Source organism: Prionailurus viverrinus, chromosome C1 (assembly GCF_022837055.1).
Source record: "Prionailurus viverrinus isolate Anna chromosome C1, UM_Priviv_1.0, whole genome shotgun sequence".
NCBI lineage: Eukaryota > Metazoa > Chordata > Mammalia > Carnivora > Felidae > Prionailurus > Prionailurus viverrinus.
Window position 1 is genome coordinate 142,840,786 of NC_062568.1, and position 21,794 is coordinate 142,862,579.

Consider the following 21,794-nt stretch of genomic DNA (forward strand, 5'->3'; position numbering starts at 1 on the left):
GGGCTGCCCGCACCCTGGGGTAGCTTTGAGGTTCAAGTTTTAGAGCAAGCATTTGGCCTGGCAGTGAGCCTGCCTCCCCTGGGAAGGTGGGTGTGGGCTGCACTTACCCAGAGCCACTCCAAACATATCTCTCCCCGACGAGCGAGGAGAGACAGAGGGACAGCGCTTTAATACCGGGCTCCGAGGTATGGCTCTGTAAGCCCTGTGGGTCCTAGCCGACTTCTAGTGGGCACCATCACTCCTCCAGGCCGGCCACCCTCCTGGGGACCAGTCCCAGGCAGGAGGGGATCTGTAGGAGAGCCCCTGTGCGCCGATCCGTGCCTCGCCGGTGGGGGGCGCTCTCTCGTGGGAACAGTCGGACGCCAGGGGCAGGACGGGGCAGGGCGGGGACGCGGCCCCTCCGCCCCCTCGGCGCCACCCCTCGCTCCGCCAAACTTTCCTCGGGCTCCGGGCGTGTAGCAGCTGCCACTGGAGAGGAGGGGCGCCGCTGTCGGCCCGTCTAAACCTTCACTGCTCCCCGCTCCCGGCCGGAGCCCGGCACCCGGTCGCCTCGTTGCGCTCGGCCCCGAGGGCATGCAGCAGCCGCAAGGGCCCCCGCTCCCGGGCTCGGCGGCGGGCGAGCGTGAGCGGTGAGTGCGGGCGCCGGGCGCGCGGGGAGGGTTCCCCGGAGCCAGGGCGGCCGCTTGGGGAGGCCGAGGCGCACCTCCGCCGGGCCCGGCACGCGGTCTTTCGGGTTTGCCTGGCGTCCAGCCGGGCCCCGAACCTACTCCAAGCACCTGGGACAAACTCCGGGTGGCGCATCTTGCCCGCCCCCACTTTTTGTCTTGGGGGTGAAAAGCAACCGGGATGCAGGATCCGCGTTGCATGTGCTGTGGGCTGGTGGGCTGGGCGCCGGGAGCGCGACGCAGGCTTCGCTCTGCCTTGGCACAGGTGCTGCTTTTCCAAGCCCAGCCTCACAGCCCTTGATGGTGAACTGAGTTTTTCCCGTGGAGCCCAGGGATTTAACCTTTTTCAGCCTCGGGTTAACGCCCGGGACGACGGTGTGGCAGGATATAAAGCTCGAAGTCTGCAAGGCATAAAGATTCGTGCAATCGTTGCTATTAACAAACTGGTAACACTGGGGGTGGGGGGGTGAGGGGTGGTGCTTGGTGAGTTAATGAAGGTCCCCGTGATCCCCCTCACCAACGGAAGACAAAAGTGCTTTGTTCTGTAGCAATGTTACTTTATTGCTTTCCCTGAGCAAGTTGTGACTACCCAAAATTGCTTAGAAGTTTCTCAACTTGTAATTGGAGTAGTGACTGAATATTGGCACACAATTTAGTCTTATAAAGGTAATCATTAAAACGGGCCTCAAAAGCAATTTTTAACTGAGTAATTTCCACAGAATATGTCCCTGTCATTTGTTATTGTCATTGCAACACATTTCTCCCTCCTCACTCCTTTGCTGCCCAGAGTATTACCTGGTCTTGGAATGTTACTTTAAAAGTTAAGGGCCACTTAGCTTCTTAGGGTAACTACTTATGTTGTTGTTGTTTTTTTTTTAATGAGTTGGATGATGAAGTAAATGCCAGCTACAAACAGATGATCTCTTCTTTACCAGCGAGTTATTAGTCTATGCATTGCGTGGCGTTTCATCAATGCATGGACTTTTTTATTGTTAAGGAGAGTTGTTGCACTTTCTGGTGAACGATCTATCAGTAGTTGCTAACCCTGCTTTCCCTGAAACTTGGGACCCAATTTTGTGTGGTCTGAGTCCAGTGAGTTAGAATTTTTTCAACTAGAAGTTATACAGTTAGAAACACACAACTTTGGCTCTGTTAACATCATGCTTATCTAAACAAACAGGACCATTCTAAAAAGACCAGCAAACAAATCCTGCCAGTGAGGTTTATGTACTTGAGATAAGCTTCCAGAGTTGTCTCTTGTGCCTTGAGACTATGGAGCTAGTATCGTGTACTAGGACATGTTAGATCTGGACTTCTAAGCTGCTGGCCATATCTTCTATTGACCGTCACTACTGCGTAACTAGAAAAGTAGATCATTTGGGCACATTTTTTGTTTTCTTTTTTCATCTTTCACATTTAAAACTTTGTGCCTTTGATTTAAATATAAATGACACATCCTGTCTTCTAAATCTGACAAATGCATAAATCAGCTACCAGCCCCTGTATGTTACAGCAGATCTATTTTAGGTATCTGGTTGTTGCATAGGATGTTTGGTAGAACAGATATGCCTGTGGTTTCTATGAATGAAGACTGATCTCAGAAGACATAGAAACATGTGATTGTTTCTGTCATGAACCTATCTGAGAGTCTATAACATGTTCATGCTTTCCCTCATTTTTCCAAAACCCACACACAGGACAAATGCACACAGAAGTGTAGCCAGGCAGCAGTCGAGGCACATCCTGCTCAAAGTCTTGCACACATGCCCAAGGCTGACTGCTTTGCCCCCATGTTTTCCATCTTTTTGATGAGGGGGCAGAAATCACCATAACTTAAGTCCAACCTCTTATTTCTTTGGGGTGGGGCAGGGGGAATTGCTGTAACTCAAATGGGAATGACTATAACTCAAATTACCTATTAGCCATTCTCCTTGGAGTGTACATTAGTTCAGAATGCTTTCTGGTCTGTGATTATACCCAACAGAGTGGTTAAGTCTGATTGCAAGCTTCTAAATGGCAGAGCCAGGGGCCCAAGGCATTATTAATGTGGTGTAAGGAAAAGAGCAGGGCTTTGCCGTCAGACCAGCCTTTGTTCCTGGCCAGGCTTTGTGACCTTGGATACTTGCTTCACTTCTCTAAGCCTTAATTTCCTTGTCTGTAAAAGTGAAGATTATGTCCACCTCCGAAAATTAGAAGAGAAAGCACTCAGCACAGTGCCTGATATACAGGAAGTGCTCCTTAAATGCTGGTTGCCATCTTTTCCTCCAAGACTGATATTTGTCTAAACATGGGTGCAAACGCATGTTGTTCTGGTGAGAGTGCCAACAGAGATTCCCGAGCTGTAGGTGACTTAGAGATGTTCCACCCACTTCCTTGCTTGCTTCCTTCCTTCCTGGGTCCTTTGTTCTTCTTTCCATCATTCCTCCTGCAGGCACTGAGCCTCCTCCTCTTTGGCCTTGCTGATCATTTGTTCCTCATCCTGAATTCTGCATGTATGTGGAGGAGTCCCCTGGAACTTAGTCCTGCCAAGGATGGGAGAGGTGGAGGTGAGGGGCGGGGTGCTGTCTGCAGAAACCCTGAGAGTTGACCGAGTTAGGCAGTTGGAGAACATGGGTTTGGTTCTAGTCCCAGCTCCACTTTGTGAGGTCTTGTGACCTTGGATAAATCGCCTGTCATCCTTGGATCAGTTTTCTCATTTACATAACAGGGATAATAACTCCTTTTCTACCTACGTGCATGTGTTGTGGGTGCCGTTAAGCCGTCTCTGTGAAAGAGCTTTGTGCCTGTGAGGACCACATAAACGTTGGAATTAAAGAGGCAGGGCCTCCAGATGTGGGACACCCTAGGCAGGCTGCATGGGGGTGGTAGGGTCTCCATACGGGTGTTGGGTGTGCTAAGTGCTCATTGCTGCAGTCCCTCCGGAGCCTTCTCTCCTGCCCTCCCACGTCGAGTGAGACTTCACGGAGGAAATCCTGCCAGAGGTTGCGAAACTGTGCTATGGGGAACACAAATTTCAGGACTGAGATGACCTAACACTGTGTGATCGAAGGCACAAGGCAATGTTCCGAAGAAGCAGTAATTCCCTCTTAGTATTACCTGTACGGTCTGCTCATCTCAGTTCTTGGTAGACAAGAACACAGAGCTAGCTAACCAGCCAGTGAGTCAGAAGAGCATGGCCACGCAATCACCAGACATGGACTTGGGGTGCCTGATGCCATCCTCACTGGCATGTGCCTTCTTGCTAACTTAGGTCTCTACGGTTCGCTCTGCAAAGCACTGCCCCAACTCAAGGCATTTCCACCCCACAGACAAGCTAATTATTGAATTCATTCTGAAAGATGTGTGGTGCTCTGCCTGATCTGCCTGGTGGGCCAGGTCAGTAGTGCCCAACGAAAGGAGGGTCCTGATTTCCTGGGTTGCACTTGTCCCTCTTCACTCTTGAGGCTGATGTCCTTCTCCTTATTCCTCTTCTCCCTTCATCTGCTGGCCCTGCCTCTGCAGCACTTGACCCCTCTCCTCCTGTCCTGCCGCCTGGTACATGAAACTCCTTCCTTGCCTGTGACCCCTGACATCACCCAGCTCCCATGGACCTTGCCTCCTCTCCTTAGGTGTGAATCACTCATACACCTTAGGCTGGGCCAGACTAGGTGTCACTCTGGAAAACAACTTGCCCAGTACAGCCTGCCCCACCCCTTTCTAAAGATGTTAGCCCCCCTAAATACTCATCAACTAGTCCTGTGTCTTCACCTCCAGGAGGTGCTCCTGGCCCTGGCCTTGACTTAGCCCTGTGCAGATTCTGTGACATCATCAGGGATGGCTTGGCAGATAGCAGGGCTGGGTTGGAGGGCACCTTAGTCTCTGTGTAAGTGCCACCCGTTTGCCCAAAGGCCCTCCAAACAAACAAGCAATCTACACAAAAGCAGTGTGCTTGCTTTGTAAATGAAGCTTTGAGGCTTCCTTGGTCTCCCGTTACAGATAAGCTGCCCCAAAGCCCTTCCTCCACAGAAATTCTGGAGCTGCTCCCAGATCGACTCAGATCATCTAAATCAAAGGTGGGCAGTGGAGTCAGTCAGAGGCATTCACTCCCCAAGGAGAGCTAAAGAAATCCAAAGTTAAGCCCTTGCCGGTAACTGGTTATTGAAGACCGAAACAAGAGACTACTTTTAGAACTCACCGACTCACGTGCCTCCTGCCCTGGTTGATTTTTAGTAGGTTAGTCCTTTGAATGGGGGCCCTTTCCCTGGGGTCATATGGGTCTGACAAAGAGAAAATAAGTATAATCATATCCTATATCCCCATGGCATTTGAATTGGTTAGAGTTCTCCAAAGAAACAGAACCAATAGGGTATAAATAGATGTAAGTGAGGATGTTTATTATAAGAATTGGCTCATAGGGTCCTAGAGGCCAAAAAGTCCCATAACGTGCCATCTGCAATCTGGAGAACCAGGAAAGCTGGTCGTGTAACTCAGTCTGAGTCTGAAGGCCTGAGAATCAGAAGCACTGATGTCCAGGGACAGGAGAAGATATAAATCCCAGTTCAAGCAACAGGGAAGATTCCCCCTTCTTCTGTCAATGGAAGATGACATCTACTCACATTGGGTGATGGCGATCTTTAGTTCACCAATTCAAGTGCTAATCTCTTCTGGAAACACCCTCAGGGACACACTCAGGTAATATTTTATCAGCTATCTGTGCATCCCTTAACCCAGTTATGGTGACATGCAAAATTAATCATTGTAACACCAAATCAGGAAATTGATGTCGGTACAACTCTACCATCCAGTCTACAGAGCCCACTCATATTTCTTCAGCCATCCCCCAGATCACTCTTTTCTTGCTTTATCTAGGATACACATTACATTTATTTGTCGTGTCTCCTCTGGAATAGTTCCTCAGACTTAATCTGTTCCTAAGATCCTTGCATTTGTACAGGTCTTACATGCTGTAGGATGATTCTCCAGCTGGGTCTAGCACGTGTTTCTTCAGAACCAGACTCAGGTCATGTGACCTTGGCAGGACTTTGCTCTTCTTGGTTTATCACATTAGGGACACAATGTTGGGGCACCTGGGTGGCTCAGTCGGTTAAGTTTCTGACTTCCCTCAGGTCATGATCTCACAGTTCGTGGGTTTGAGCCCTGCATCGAGCTCTGTGCTGATGGTGCGGAACCTGCTTGGGATTCTCTCTCTTTCTCCCGCCCTCTCTTCCTCCCTCCCTCCCTCCCTCCCTCCCTCTCTGTGCTCTTCCCTGCTCGTTCTCTCTCTGCCGCTCAAAAATAAATAAAGGAAAAAAAAAAAAGGAAGGTACGCCATGTCAAACTCTCGCTGCTGGAATATTGGCCTTGAGCACCTGCTTATGTTGGTGTCTGCCTGCTCTCCTCGCCTTGAATTCACCACTTCTTTCTTTGAGATTTATTGGTGTTTGTGGGGAAGTACTCTGAGGTTATGTTAATAGCCTGTTCCTCATTAAACCTCCACCTACGGCATAACCGGTCATTGATGACTTCTGCCTGAATCAGCCACCTCTGTGAAAGTTGCCACATGGTGATTCTGTATTTCCATCACTCCCACGTTTATTCATTGGCATTATACTGTAAGGAAGAATTTTCTTTCTCCCTCCTGTATTTACTCATTTATGTTAGAAAGCATTCATGGATTCCTTTTGTATCCAAAATGTTGAAATCTGTTACCGTCATTATTTATTTTGATGCTCAAATGGTCCTCATTTGACCAGTGGAAGCCCCTCGAAGCTGGCTCCTGTGTCCTTTTGATCTCCCCATTATTCACCGAGCATTTTAAAATGTTCTGGTACCACAAGATATTCCAGGCTCACTTTGTACTTTCCCTGACCTAGTTAGTCTCCCTTTTGGTAAAGAATGGTATTTAGAAACTAAGATATGGACGATTGATGTGCCCATTGTTACTGGAGTGTCATTGTTTTAGGCCTCTTGGACGGAGCTAGGAAATATATGTATATACATATGCACGCATATACACTCGTCATTTGTCTACATTAGGCCATATGTTATAACATCATGAATTCATAACAAATACTCCAACTCCAATCCAACACCCAGGGATCTTTCTACTTTTACCCCTTTATATCTTTGTACGTATATTCTCTGGCAGTTAGAAACTTGTGTCTAGCTTCTACTGAAGCCTATCTTCATTATTTTTACTTACATTTTACTTGTTTTTACAGCATTTTACTCTTAGTTGCCCATGGCCCAACCACAAAGGCCATGCTGCCTCCTCTGTGCCTGACTCTGTCCCCACGGCCTCTTGTCCTTGGCTGCCAGGCCTGCTAACCCATGCGCCTAAGCAGCTTTGTTATCAGCCTCCAGCCCCTTTGCTCACCAGTCTCTGTTGCTCCCTAACGTGTTGCCCGTGCCTTGGTGCCACTCCCCAAACTGCCTCTCATCCTACTGCATTCTCCCTCACAAGCTGAGCCCTCAGTTCTGGGGAAGGAAGAGAAAAGAGAAAGCAAAGGAAGCGTGAAGAAGATGGGAATGAAAGCAAAGATCGAAATAGTATAAACAAAGCTTTTGATAACATATTGCCAAATCGCACTCCCCAGAAGTTGGATCAATTTACGTTCTCGCCAGTATGTTAAGGAGATGCCATTTTCCCTCTAGCTTTGCCAACACTGAGTTTTGTTTGCCTATTTAAACGTCAATCTGAGAGCCCTTCACTTTTGTCTCTGTTATAGCTCACACCATATTCAACTCATGGAAGTACTACACTTCCAGTTCTCATCTCACCCTTTAGATTGGGGTTTCTCAACCTTGGCACCGCTGACGTTTTAGCTGCACAATTCATTGTTGTGGGGGCTGTCCTGTACCTTGTAGCATGTGTAGCAGCATCCCTGATGCTAGTAGCACTCCCAGTTGCGTCTGCCATATAAATGTCTGCAGGTATTGGGAGATGTCCTGGGGCAGGGGTGTATGGAGGATTAGCCTCGGTTAAGGCACCCACTGCTCTAGATTACGAGCTTCCTGCGGGCATTTGACCTCTTTTTTTCTTTTTAAATAATTTTAAGTTATTTTTTGAGAGAGAGAGAGAACATGCAAGTTGGGGAGGGGCAGAGAGAGAGAGAGGGAGAGAGAATCTTAAGCAGGATCCATGTCAGGCGCGGAGCCCAATATGGGGCTTGATCTCATGAACCATGGGATCGTGACCCGAGCTGAAATCAAGAGTCAGATGCTTAACTGACTGAGCCACCCAGGCGCTCCCATTTGACATCCTTGTACGTGTTTGTACATCTTTGCCTGTCTTCTGCATATAATGAGCACTGAGGAAATGTTAACTGGACAGGGATGAGAGGAATCAATGGTTGGGTAGAATTCACTATGATAGGACAGTGGAACTTACCCATTACATGTTTGTAACTCTCCATGTATGCGAATTCCATGAATATCTAACAGAGGGAAAAGAAAATGAATGTCCACAGGACTAGGTCATTACTGGTCTTTCTCAGTTAATTTCCAGTCTAATTTCTTACAAGTCAGATGATTGAATTCTGTGGTCTAGTTCAAATGGTAGACTCTATTGTGTTGATGGGGAAAGTACAGTGCTGTTGGAGAAGGTGTTTCTTAAGTTAGATCATTCAGGGTGTTAGAGGTAAATCCAGTTGCTTGTTTTTCTGAACTTTCTCTGAAACAGGCAAACTGACTAATCATTGCTATTTTTTGTTATGTATTTAAAGTTTTATTCTGTCATTTTCATTTCATGGTATGGACTGTTTCCCATAAGCTTTTGTCAAAACTTATAAGTAGAGGTATGCTTACAAATTTTGTTGCTGTTTACCATAATCATATTCTGTTTCTTCTAGAATCAGTAAATGTTTGCAAAAGGCATTAATGTCATTATGGAGAGCAAACCTGAATATTTCATGTCTCGTGGGGGCATAGAATTAAGTACCGAAAAAGGGCTCCATTAATCAGTGTGGTCCAAGGACCCTGGGCCAGAAGGATGAGTGCTGGTGAGAGAGAATCAGTCTGTCCCAGTTTTAGTTTTCTTCTCTGGAACGTGGAGAATGCTACCCTGCCCATCTCACCACAGGATCAAATGGGAAGAGATGTGAACTCACTTTGAACACTTCTTCTGGACCTGGAAGTGGGCCGAGGTCTTTCCATTGGCTATTTCATTCACTTTGTCCTAATCACCCAGTGGCCCAACAAGGTAGAGCTTGTCTCCCCTTTACACCAGAGGAAATGGAGGGTCAGAGAGGTTAAGTAACTTTCCCAAGGCCCTATTGATAATGGCTGTAAAGGAATGAATCCTAAGTGTCAGATTTAAATCTGCCAACAGTCTTAGAAATTAGATACTATTATTATCCCTATTTTACAGATGAGGAAATCCCTTACTTAGCTTGCTGGTGAGTAAGACTTCAGACTCAGGCCATGTAGCTCCAGAAGCCATGCTCCTTTGCATGTGGACATCTAGTTTCCCCAACACCATTTGTGGAAGAGACTGTCTTTTCCCCATTGTGTATTCTTGGCACCCTTATTGAAGGTCAGTTGACCATACACGCATGGATTTATTTCTGGGCTCTCTATTTTGTTCTGTTGGTCTAGATGTCTGTCTTTTTGCTGGTAACATACTGTTTTAATGACTATAGCTTGGTAATACTTTTTGAAATCAGAAAGTATGCAGCCTCCAAATTTGTTCTTTCTCCAGATTGTTTTGGTTATTTGAGGTCCTTTGTGTTTTATATTAATTTTAGGATTTAAAAAAAATGCCACTGAGATTTTGATAGGGATAGTTCTGAATCTTTAAATCACTTTGAATAGTATGGACATTTTGACAATATTGAGGCTTCTTTTCTGTTAACATAGCATGTCTTTCCATTTATTTGTGTCTCTTATTTCTTTTATTGATGTTTTGTACTTTTCAGTGTATAAGTCTTTTACCTCTTTAGTTAAGTTTATTGCTCAGTATTTTACTCTTTTTGATGTTGTAAATGGGAATGTTTTCTTAACTACCTTTTCGAATTGTTCATTGTTAGTGTATAGAAAGGCAATTGATTTTTGTGTGTTAATTTTGTATCCTGCAATTTTTCTGTATTCACTTACTAGTCCCGACATTTTTGTGTGTGTTTGTGTTTGCATGCAACCTTTAGGGTTTTCTGTGTATAAGATCATGTCATCTGTGAATGGACACAATTTTACTCTCCTTTTCTCATGTGGGTGCCTTCATATCTTTGTCTTGCCTAATTGCCCTGGCTGCGACTTCCGGTGTTATGTTGAGAAGAAGTGGCCAGAGGCTACTTGTCTTGTTCCTGATCTTAGAGGAAAGGCTCTCAGTTTCCCACTGTTGAGCATGATGTTTGCAATGGGAGCCACGCTCTTTGTCCACTCTGCTCACCTGCTCACCTGTTGGTGTTTGAACCTAGACGTGAAGTCTGGGTTCTTTTACCACACCGTGGTGTCTCTGCTCTCCCTCCTCTACCTCCTTCTCCATCCCTGCCTCCCTGCTCTGTCTCGGGCAGCAGCAGAAGGAGGTGGCAGTGCCTGAAGCCTAGTCACCGCAGCACTGGGCACATTCTCAGGCAGGGAGAACTTCGTTCCTGGCCTGTAGTTATTTTAGGGTAGATATAGGATGACTTTGTCATCACTCGTTGTTAAATTGAGATGTTAGAGCACAAACAGTTAAACTTCCAGAATGCTGGCTGTATATTCCATTGATTTTTTTAAGAAAATTTGAGTTATCTGACTTTCTTAGGAAGTACTATTTGCCATTGTATTACTTCCTATGTGCTAGGCATCTTGCCAATCACTTTGTAAACATTGCTTTAATTTAATCCTTCACCATCCCCATTACAGTCACTGTAGTTATGGTGCCATTTTTATAGAGAAAGGAAAAGGCTCTGACTGCATCATCGGTGTGCCAGGTTAGAGCCATTTGTGAGTGTGACGAGTCTACATCTGACTCAGGTCCAGCCGATGCTGAAGCTTCCACTCCTTCCCCGTTATTACCCAGCCCCTCCTATGTGACATGGCCCCCCATGCTTTCCTTGAAAGGGTTTAGTTTATCAGACGCCCCTGGTGTGGCCTTTTCTTATCTAATCTCTCTTTTTTATATACTCGTCATAGAATGTTCCTTTCTTTCTTTATTCTGACTGACCAACATCTGGTATATGATGGAGGAGGAGGGACAAGAAAACCACCTAAAAATAAAACAAGCTCCCATTCAGAAGAACAGGAGACACGCAACAGTCACAGGTGCATAAAAAGAATGAAGCCGTGCTGGGCAGGAATTAAAAGCTCTCTGCCCTGGCAGTGGGGTAATTCTGTGGGTGGTCCCTGCGTTTGCTCTCCAGGAGAGGCCTCACAAGGACCCTGACTTTGACTTTGTTTCCTGTGAAGTTTCTTCCTTGTCCGTCTGTGGCCGTATCTGAAATGGGTGTGGGAGAGTGTGCTTCTTGGGGAAGAGTGAACAGGGGCCTTTCCAGGCCCAGCTGTGGTAATACAATACCTTAAAAAGTTCCCTGGCTTTCTGGTCTGTTCCATTAACCAGTTACCACATCCGCTTGGTTCTTGACCAGGTTCTTAAGCTTGCCTTATTTCCTACCTTCTGTGCTTGGCCCACCTCTGTCTTCCCCCTTCTTTGGTCTCTACCTTGAGATCCTCTAAAACATAGCCATGGGCAGGATGGTGCACCTTTACTCTGATCTTTACTGTAGGCCTGTCTTCCTTTGTTTCACTGGAACATCTTATTGACAGACCTTCAAGAAAGGCTCTGAGTGGTGATACCGTTTTTTGCTCTCTGGGGTCACAGAAGCAGTTAACTTTCCTAATCCTCCAGTTTCAAGATGGTGTCCATTCCTGTACACCTACTTACAAACAATTCTTGCCTGAGCTCATCTCTTTCTTGTAATGCTTTGCTAAAAGCTGCAAGGAAGGAACAGCCAATGCATGTCCACATTCTATTTCATTCCAGCACCTTCACCTAGAGCTGCGGGCTTCTTGGGCAGAGTTTCCAATACACAGTGCCTTGAAGAAGACAGAAGTTTATTTTTCTCTCTTGTTGACAGTCCTGAGGTGAGTGCTTAGGGTTTGAAGGGTCCCTTTCTTCTTGTTTTCCCACCATCCACGAGGGCAATGCTTCTCAAACTCTCTTTGTGTAAAGGCTGGTTTTCTTTCTTTCCAATACAGCAAAAACCAATAGTTGTGTTTTGTGAGCCACTGATCACGCACTTTGTATTTCACAGTAATGTCAAAGTGCTGTAAACATTTCCAGGTGTTTATTTGTGATTTCTGTACTTCTCTCCTTACTGATAGAAACTTGTCCTTGCACTCTGTTGAATCATGCTCCTTTAGCGCTCTGCCCTGGTCTGAATGCTTAGTGCCGAATCACAGAGCTGACTGTGTTCCCATTTGCAGGAAAGTGAAAGAGCACGGAGGAGCACACATGGCATGTTTTAGGGCTAACCTGGAAGTAGCTCACTTCACTTATGTTCACATTCCATTGCGAGAACTTAGTCATGTGGCCAGCCTGGCTGCAAGGAGGCGGGGAATGGAGTTCTTTCCAACTGGAAAACGACTTAGCAGTCTGAGCCATAGAACATAAGCTAAATACTGATACAAAAATAATAATAATAATAATCCTGGGCGCCTGGTGGCTCAGTCGGTTGAGCAACCAACTGTTGATTCTGGCTCAGGTCATGATACCAGGGTTCTGGGATCAAGCCCACATCAGGCTCTGCACTGGGCATAGAGCTTGCTTGAGATTCATTCTCTCTCTCTCTCTCTCTCTCTCTGTCTCTCTCTCTCAAATGAGAAAAAAAATGAAATAAAGTCATGAGAGCAGTGTCAGGGCAGTATACACTTATGGGCAAAGGAGCTAGAAGAATGAGTCTAGTGTCCTACCACACAGAACAGGACTTCTTAGAAATGGAATCTAGGGTCCGGCCAGTCCTTCTTTGCAGCCTGAGGGTCAGAGCCCTGCTGTATGGTAAGGTTAATAAGGGGAAGTTTGCTGGAGAAGAGGCTAAGAACCATTCTCTGGGGGAATCCCAGCCAGCATAGACTCAGGTTTGCAGCCGAGTTAGAATCCCCAAGGCTATATCCCAAGTGCTGGAGCAGGAGCAAGTTGAGAGCCTAGAACACTGCAGTAGTTGGGACCCAGTGGGGCATCAGGGAAAAGGTGGCCCTGCTAGTCTACCCTGAGCCTCAGCAAAACATCCAGGAAAGAGAACATACAAGGGCTTGGCCAGTGTGAGTGGGACAAAGTCTGTCCGATTACAGACCTCTCTGCCAACTTCTGTGTGCTGCACCACGGACAACTTGTGAGGCCTGAGACCACCATCATTCTATCTCCCGGCACTAAAACCCTGCTGTTTAAACTTGCAGCTGTAGTTTTCACTGTGGTCCCGTTATCTCCAAGAGCTGAAAGGAAGATGAGAGTTCCAACCTACATATGTGCTGTCTTCATGCCAACTTTCTTCTTGTTTATCTTGAAGGCAGTTTGGGAGCTTAGAATGAGACTGTGTGAGAGGTGTCGGGGCTTGAGATCATTGTTCAGGAGTCATCCACATAGAGAAGATCATTTAAGTAGTAGTAGTTCGGGCGGGAGAAAGTTTAAAGGGAAGAGAAGGGGAGGCTGAGAACAAGTCTAGGAGTACGTATACTGCAGGACTGATGGGAAAACGGGGCAGCGATACAGAGGGCTAGGAGAAAACACCAGGAAAGAATGGGGTCACAGAGGCTCAGGTGGGGAGTATCAAGAAGGGGATGACTATTTGTCAACTTCCACAGTGGACCAAAGGGAAAGAGGATGGGAAGGAGAGGATTGGGGAATTAGTAAAACTGAACACATTTTTATTTTGTGCTGATTATGAGCAAATACTTGTTTGTGTCTCGAAGAACAGGGAGGCAGGATACCAGCTCTGCTCCCAACAGGTTTGGAAGTGACGTTAAGACAAATAAATTGTAATAAAGTGTGTTGAATGCCATCGAAGAGGTACCTAGTATTTCTCCGCTAAATTTCTTGGGAGAATACCTGTACTTTCTTTTCACTCCTGTATCTCCCGAGCATTAGTCAACACAATGTGATCAAGTTTCCACCTCCTCTGCTTCCCACCAGCTGACTGAAACTGACCAACCCATGAGCCAAACATTTGTTGTGTATCTGCTCCATGCCCCTGTATTGTGCGTCCGGTGCGCAAATTTAAGTAAGAAACTGTTGCAGCCCTTGAGAAGCTCACTGTCTGGTGGGAAAGGCTTACTCTGGGGTAGAGGACACGCCTACAGTGTGACCCCAGGAGTCCTTCCCAACAGTGGCTAAAAGGAGTCAGAATCTAGCGAATAAAAAGTCAGTTCAGGAAAATCAGTGTGTATGTGTAGGAAAGTTCCAGTAGTATGGATTTGTCTTAAGTTCCAGAAGCAAGGATTGCTTCTCATCTCCACCAGCCGTGTTTGTGTTCGTATTGGAGGGAGCAGGTGGAAGAGCGAGAGAGAGGAGAATTCTAGAATAGGGACGACTCTCAGTGCTTTTGAGCCTCCAAGCTTCTGTGCCTAGTCAGGGACTATGTTAGGCTGGTGTCTCCAGAGTCTAAAGATCATCAGGAGCGCCTGGTGGTTCAGTCGGTTAAGTGCTCAATTTTGGGTCAGGTCATGGTCTCCCAGTTTATGAGTTCGAGCCCTGCATCAGGCTGTGAGCTGACAGCCCGGAGCCTGGAGCCTGCTTGGAATTCTGTGTGTCTCTCTTCCCTCCCCTGCTTGTGCCACCCCTCTGTTCTCTCTTTCTCTCTCTCAAAACTGAATGCACGTAAAGATCATCTACCAGTGTAGCATTTCCACCAAGGCTGCAGGCCATAGAGCTTCTGGGAGAGCAGCACTTCCTCAGGATTCCCCACAGCTGGCCCTGCCACTGGGGGATGGATCGGTGGTGCCCACCCATGTGTCACCCTTGTCATATGTCTGCAATGCCTTTGCCTCGCATCAGGCAGCAGTGCCCCCTTGGCTCAGGTTGTCATTACCCTCCCCTGCCCTCCACTGATTGTAAGGGAAAGTCTACTGATCCCCTTCTCTGCAGCATCTGGTTTCAAACCTGGCTAATCCTTAGCCCAACTTCACACTGATCCATGCCATCTGTTTCCATGGTGTGTAAGACCAGCAACACAGGTAGAGCTGGGCTGGGTCCTGGATTACACTGAAGGACATCTGTGAGGTAGACTCCAGAATGCAGGGATCCACTGGAATCCAGTGCCATCACCTGTGTTTTCTATAACCCCTATTGCCGTGGGTAAATCACTCGTTTATTAAGTCCCTATGCGTGGAGAAACTTAGTAGGGTTCTGGTGCATGTACCCAGTAGTAGGGTTACTGAGGGCATCAAAAGAGTTGTGATGCTGGTCCATGCCCTCGGGAATATGATTTATTCCTCTTTCCTTCTCTGGGAGTTGTTTGTTGGATTCACAATGTTAAGAAATGTTAATATTACTAAATATTACTAAAAGATTTAAGAAGCTCCATAACATATTAAAAGCTTGAAAATAACCTGTTTTTGTCATGCTACAGTGTACTTTATTTATTTATTTTTTTTTTCAACGTTTATTTATTTTTGGGACAGAGAGAGACAGAGCATGAACGGGGGAGGGGCAGAGAGAGAGGGAGACACAGAATTGGAAACAGGCTCCAGGCTCCAAGCCATCAGCCCAGAGCCTGACGCGGGGCTCGAACTCACGGACCGCGAGATCGTGACCTGGCTGAAGTCGGACGCTTAACCGACTGCGCCACCCAGGCGCCCTGCTACAGTGTACTTTAAATGACATCTGTATCATCAGCGTTCCACAAGAAACAGATGATACGGTCACACTGGTAATTGGAACAGGGGAAACGGTCACTTGGTAACTGGCAGAGGGCAGAGTTCACGGAAACCAACAAGAGATGGTGCGGTGCCAACCGAGAGCTGGAAGCAGCAAGGAGCAGTCAAGGGGACTGACTCAACCTGAAAGCCAAGGGGAGGGGGAGGCTGTCTGACAGCAGCTAACCAGGCCAGTCCACGGCAGCCCGGCGGGGAAGGAGCAGGGACCGTCAGTGTCTCAGCTCTGCCTTCTCCCGCCTCACAGTCTCTTGCTGTGCCTCTTCGTTGGCTGGAGCTGGAGGGCAGGGGAGCTGCTGATGGAGTCCTGCAGGGTAAAGAGCACAAGGAGAAGGCTGGAGCGGGGGTTAGGGGGGCCCACGGATGAGATCAGGCATATCGCCCAGATGCCTTTTGTATGCATTTCCATGACCAGCCACCTATGTGCTCTAACTACCAGACAGGCCCTGCGGGGTGGGAGAGGGAGGCAGGTTGGGGAGGGCTGTGAGATTCCCACTTGAGTGACGAGTGCTGCTCCCTGACCAGGGCGTAGAATCCCTGCAGGAGACCCTCTGGCTTATCGGTTTAGCAGTAGTGGTGCTCTCTTTTAGAACCTCCGAAGCCTTGGGGCGCTTGGTGGCTCAGTCGGTTAAGTGTCCAACTTTGGCTCAGGTCATGATCTTGGGGCTCATGAGTTCGAGCTCTGTGTCGGGATCTGTGCTGACAGCTCAGAGCCTGGAGCCTGCTTTGGATTCTGTGTCTCCCTCTCTCTCTGCCCCTAGCCCGCCGGCACTCTGTCTCTCTCAAAAATAAATAAACATTAAAAAAAAAAAAAAAAGAACCTGCAAAGCCTTGATTAAAACAACTCTTACCTACTATAGCCACATGCTTTGGAAATATGATTTTCCTTTCTATACAGAGTTTTAGAATTCAGTCAGGCACTAACCTGGGCTGGCGTCATCTCCAGAAGCACAGAGGGGCCACACTGCAGATCGCTATGGACCCATCGCTGGTGACAGTGGGGGAGTATTTGGAACAAACTGTATAAAGCAAGAGACTCTTGAAGATCCATTTTAGGACTGGAGGCAAGGGACAGGGCCATGCAAAGGAGTGAGCAAGGGAATGCAGTATTGCAGTTAGGTTGAGACAAACGGTTTGGACCAAAATTTTGTCTGTTGTGGGTTTTACATCTAAAGAAACCTAATCGCCTTCTTCTTCTTCTCCTTCTTCTTTTAACGTCTTTTTATTATTGAGAGACAGAGACACAGAGCGTGGTCAGGGGAGGGGTAGAGAGAGGGGGAGACATAGAATCCGAAGCAGGCTCCAGGCTCTGAGCTGTCAGCACAGAGCCCGACACGGGGCGGGGCTCAAACTCACGAACTGCGAGATCATGACCTGAGCCGAAGTTGATAGCTTAACCAACTGAGCCACCCAGGCGCCCCTCAGAAACCTAATTTTCTTCTTGTGGAAAGTCTTTGCTATAAGCAGGAACATTGAAGTTTCTCAGGATATATTTTCACAGTGACAGGGTTCTTTGTACAAGATACTTCCTTTAGCTATAAATGTCTACACTTTAAATTATGGCACTTTCCTCCTCCAAACAGTAAAGCATATGATTACATAATGGTCTAAGGATTATTTGCTGTGTGATAGAACATGTTCATTATGTGTGAACATTCATTTTAATCATTACGCTTAGCATCTTTACATTTGAGAGGGTCAGAGGACAAAGTGTCTGTCATCTTTCTAGCCTCGTGGATTAGATGGCACTAAAATTGCATAATAGATAAAGCAAACAATGAAACATTCACATTCTATTTGGACAAGTTAAGTCAGGGAATCTGCTGATCACATAAAACCCACATCTCACTTCTTTGGTTTAGTTCTGCATGTTTTGCTTTCCTGTTTAATCGAGAGGTTTAAGACAGACTTCAGTCATCAGCGACATCTGGGGAACAATACATTCACTCACGGTTGTTTAGTAAACAAGTCGTAGATAGAAGCACTGTGTATATACCGTGGCCTCTTATGAATCCGCCCACTCGATGGAGAGAGAGAGCAGGGGTCGAACCAGCTGCCATACAGCAGACAGTCCTCCTTACCTAAAGGGCTCAGAAGCGTGCAGTGGCAGAGGGACATGTTTATTCTGCCAGGCTCCAGCTGTAGCTCTCCCCCGCAGGTCACCACCGCTGGGCCGAGCACGACCGACCGGAGCCACGGAAGTTTGTCATTTCCCAAATGCACCCCGCGTGTGTCTGCCCCTCCTCTGTGTGGCCACTGCCTGGGAACTATACCACCAGTAGAGGCCCTGGGTGCATTGTGGAGGCCTTGTTGTGTGGAGACGGAGGGTCTAAATCAGAACAATTTTGTATGCCCGACTTTACTATTCCTTCTTAAGAGATACTCAATCACAGACAGTATCCATTTAAATTGAATCTCAAACAAATTGCTTCTCCTCTGTGTGTTTTACCCTAACAGAGTACAGCAACTGTTGAAACGTGAGCTTTATTTATCTTGAAATGACGGAAGCATAGTGAGGTTGATAACATCCTCTCCTCTCTTTTTTAAAATCTATTTTATTTTTAAATGTGAGTGTTGTAATTTTTTTTAATGTTTGCTTTTGAGAGAGAGAGAGAGACAGAGCATAAGCGAGGGAGGGGCAGAGAGAGAGAGAGAGAGGGAGACACAGATTCTGAAACAGGCTCCAGGCTCTGAGCTGTCAGCACAGAGCCCGACGCGGGGCTCGAACTCACGGACTTCGAGATCATGACCTGAGCTGAAGTTGGGTGCTTAACTGACTGAACTACCCAGGCAGGTTCCCTTTTTTGTATTTACAGAAACACTGAGCAGATAGTATAGAGTCCCCTTGTTATACTTCTACTCCCGCACACCGTTCTTTCTATTATTTGCATCTCATCAATGTGGTACATTTGTTATAATTAGTGAACCGATATGGATATAGCATTATCACCTAAGCCCGTATTTTATTCAGATTTTCTTCGTTTTTTACCCTAATGTCTCTTTTCCATTCTAGGATCCAAGACACGTATTGTATTTAGAGGTTCTGTCTCCTTATGTCTTCACTGTGGCAGTTTCTCAGATTCTCCTTATTTTTCTTGACCTTGACAGTTTTTGAGGAGTCCTGATCAGGAATTTCGCAGAATGTCACCCACTTGGGATTTGTCTGAGAGTTTTCTCGTGATGAGACTGTAAGTTGTGGGTTTGGGGAACAGTAGGGTGCCATTCTTAACATATATCAAGATTACAGATTGGCAACATCACTTACCACTGTGGCTGTTGACCTTGATCACCTCCGTAAAGTCATTTGTCAAGCTTCTCCACTGAAAAGTGATTCACCCCTCCCCACCCCCTGCCCTTTCCCTGCTGTCCTCTGGGAGGAGTTATGTTCCCCTCTTTTAGAGTAGAATGTCTGTGTAATTTATTTGGAATTCTTCTGCATGGGAAATTTATCTCCTCTTTTTCATTTGTTATTCAGTCATTTACTCACATCAGTATGCATTAAGAATGTTTATTTTATACACTGGTTTATAGTCCAATGCTGTTTTGTTTTGTTACTCAAATTGTTCTAGCTTTGGCCACTGGGTTGCCCTCTCTTTTGAAGTTATGTTCAAAGAGGAGTCATAGTTTCTGATATCCATACACACAAGGGAGAGGTCTCAATTGTGGGACTGCCCTGCAGACCACCCTGTTCAAGGGTGGTGAACTCTACTCCTCACACCTCTCAACCACTGGGGCTTGGAGCCAGGTCCGTGGAGAAAATAAGAGAGTTGTGAGATCTAAATTAGAGGGTACACAGAAGAAGAAAGTAATAACGCTTGGATTGGGTAAACAGTTACGGGCACACGGACATGTATGCACAAGGATTGCATTTAGTTCTACATTTAACAAGTGTTTTACGGAGTGCCTACTGTGTGCTGGGCACTGTTCCAGGTACTGGGGATGACACACCCTAACAACACAATGTCCTTGACTTCCTTCTCATGAGAGGTAGACCATAACCCCAGTAGATGGTGACAGGTAGTCAGAAATGCTGCAAAGAAGAATGAGGCAGGACAGAGGGCGAAAGCTCAGCAGGGTGGCGTGAGGTGCTCCTTTAGAGAGTGGCAGAGGAGGGCTGTCTGATGCAGTGACATTTGAGCAGGAATGAAGTGGGGAAATGAGCCTGTGAGTATGTGGGGGAAGAGGCTTCTGGGCAGAGGGAATAGCAAAGTCCAAAGGCTTTGAAACTAATGGCTAAAATGAACCTCAGGGATCACATGTGGACTTAAATCTCCCATGCTATCCTGATTTTACTATTAACATGAATTATTAAAAAGAATTCAGTGAGCAAACGTGATTGCTTATGCAGAAGTGGTCTCGTTTCTGGCCATTAGCACAGCAACTGACCTAACCTCCAACTCCCATCTGGCTGGGGTTTCCAGAGGGGAGCAGACTATTCCACATTTGCAGGCCTCAGGAAAAGGAAATATGCACAGCACCCACTGACCTCGTTCAGGATGCCCCCTGTTGTGTCCTAGGAGGAAGGGGGAGCATTATTGAAAGCCAGCTAAAAGGCCAGCAGCACCGTGTCTTATGAGATGTAGCCAGAAATCAAAGCTGCTTGAGTGGTTTTCAAATGTCTTAATTTTCATAATTGTTTCCACATTATGGGCTAGCTGAACATTTTTTCAGAGAATCAAGTTTGGGATGGTCTAAATGAAAGCTTTGCTCATGAAGTTTTCATTTGGATTCCACATATAGACTTCCTAAGCCATCATTTTATGAAGTCTTAAATTACTGAAGTTTGAAGTTGTGGTAATAGCTCCAAAGTTTAACATCTTTTGTTTGGGGGGTCGGAACTAGCCAAATCCTCTAAACCTTTGGTATAAAAGAGAAGAAGAAAAGAGGGGGGAAAGGAAAAAAAAAGCAGCTGGGGATTTGGCAGAATTAAAGCTTCGCAACATTAGTCTTGAAATTGACCATGTTGTGTGGCCCACTTCCCATAAAATTTGAAAACAAATTTTCAGAAAAGTGCCTTTTCTGTGCTTCTCAGGGCTGTTAAAGCAAAACAAAGAAACCCAGGCTATTTATAACGCCTAGATTTTTTTATGGTACAGGGCAGTCTTTGAATGTGTCTTGATTGGATCATTCTGTTTTGGTAATTCTGTAGTGATTGTAAGTGTGACTGTAGTTGTTGGGTGTTTTGTTTGCCCGTGGAGACAAAGTGGACTGGCGTCCATAGGCGTGCGGGCCTGGGAACACAGCTGCCTGAACAGAATCCAGGGTTGTCTCTTACTAGTTGTATGACCTTAGGGAAGGGCGCTTGAGTTTCCTCACCTGCCAGATGGATGTGATAGTATGGGCGTCACTGTTGGGAGGATTAAATAAGATGACCCACCAGGCACAAAGTAATCACTCAAATATTAGCAGTTAGGAATAGTAGTAATGACGTGGACATAGGAAGTTAACTAACCCAAGAACAGAGGTAAGTAGTTCTCTAATGGACATATTTAGTGCATGATACGGAGGTCAGCAATGGTGTTTGACCCTTTCGTGTTAGTGGGAGAAGAGTGTAGGACCGAGATTTATTCGTTCCTCCCACAAATGCTGATGCCACAGATGTGGTCGGAATTGGCAAGATCCCTGTTCTCCTGGAGCAGAACAGTCCAGTGGTGGGAAATGGACCATAAATGATGCATAGACACGGAAGAAAATATGTAGCAAATGATAGATGCCGTGGTGAAGATAAAACAGGGCTCTGTGGTTACTTTGGAGTCTTTGGAGAAGGTGTCTCTGCGGAGGAAATGTTTAGGCCCGGATCACAGAATCCTATTTTAAGCGTTTGAGAGAGTTCAGGAGATAATAAATTGATCATTTGTTATGAGCTCATTAAATTTTTTGGTAATTTCCAACTAAGAAAATATGATCTGTCATTAGTATGTACTAGGGACCATCAATAAGCTTGCAGCATATGACGGGGGGAGGAAAAAAAATCAAAAGCACTAATTCACAAAACTTCCAGTTATTCAATTAAAAAAATTTTTTTATATGTTTTATTTATTTTTGAGACAGAAAGTGACAGAGCATGAGCAGGGGAGGGGCAGAGAAAGAGGGAGACACAGAATCCGAAGCAAGCCCCAGGCTCTGAGCTGTCAGCACAGAGCTGGATGCGGGGCTTGAACTCACAAATCACGAGATCATGACCTGAGCCGAAATCAGATGCTTAACCAATTGAGCCCTTCTAGTTATTCATTTTTGAAGCTCTGGGGTGATTGCATTAGGAAACGTTTTACAGGAGAGATGGGGAAAGGGATGTCCTGATTTGAT

At 46.3% G+C, this 21,794-nt stretch overlaps 1 protein-coding gene across 3 annotated transcripts in view; it reads left to right on the top strand.

The window, feature by feature from the left end:
* Nucleotides 1-450: 450 nt before the first annotated feature.
* LPAR3 (lysophosphatidic acid receptor 3) overlaps nucleotides 451-21,794 on the top strand; it is a 75,581-nt gene continuing 54,237 nt past the window's right edge. Inside the window, exons 1-2 of one of the 3 annotated variants that reach the window (XM_047868817.1) lie at nucleotides 451-629; nucleotides 11,605-11,705. The gene's annotated coding sequence lies outside the window, so the exon portion shown is untranslated. Of the gene's footprint in view, nucleotides 630-11,604; nucleotides 11,706-18,596; nucleotides 18,677-21,794 lie in introns of all 3 variants that reach the window. The other 2 variants (XM_047868816.1, XM_047868815.1) reach the window with 2 other exon arrangements.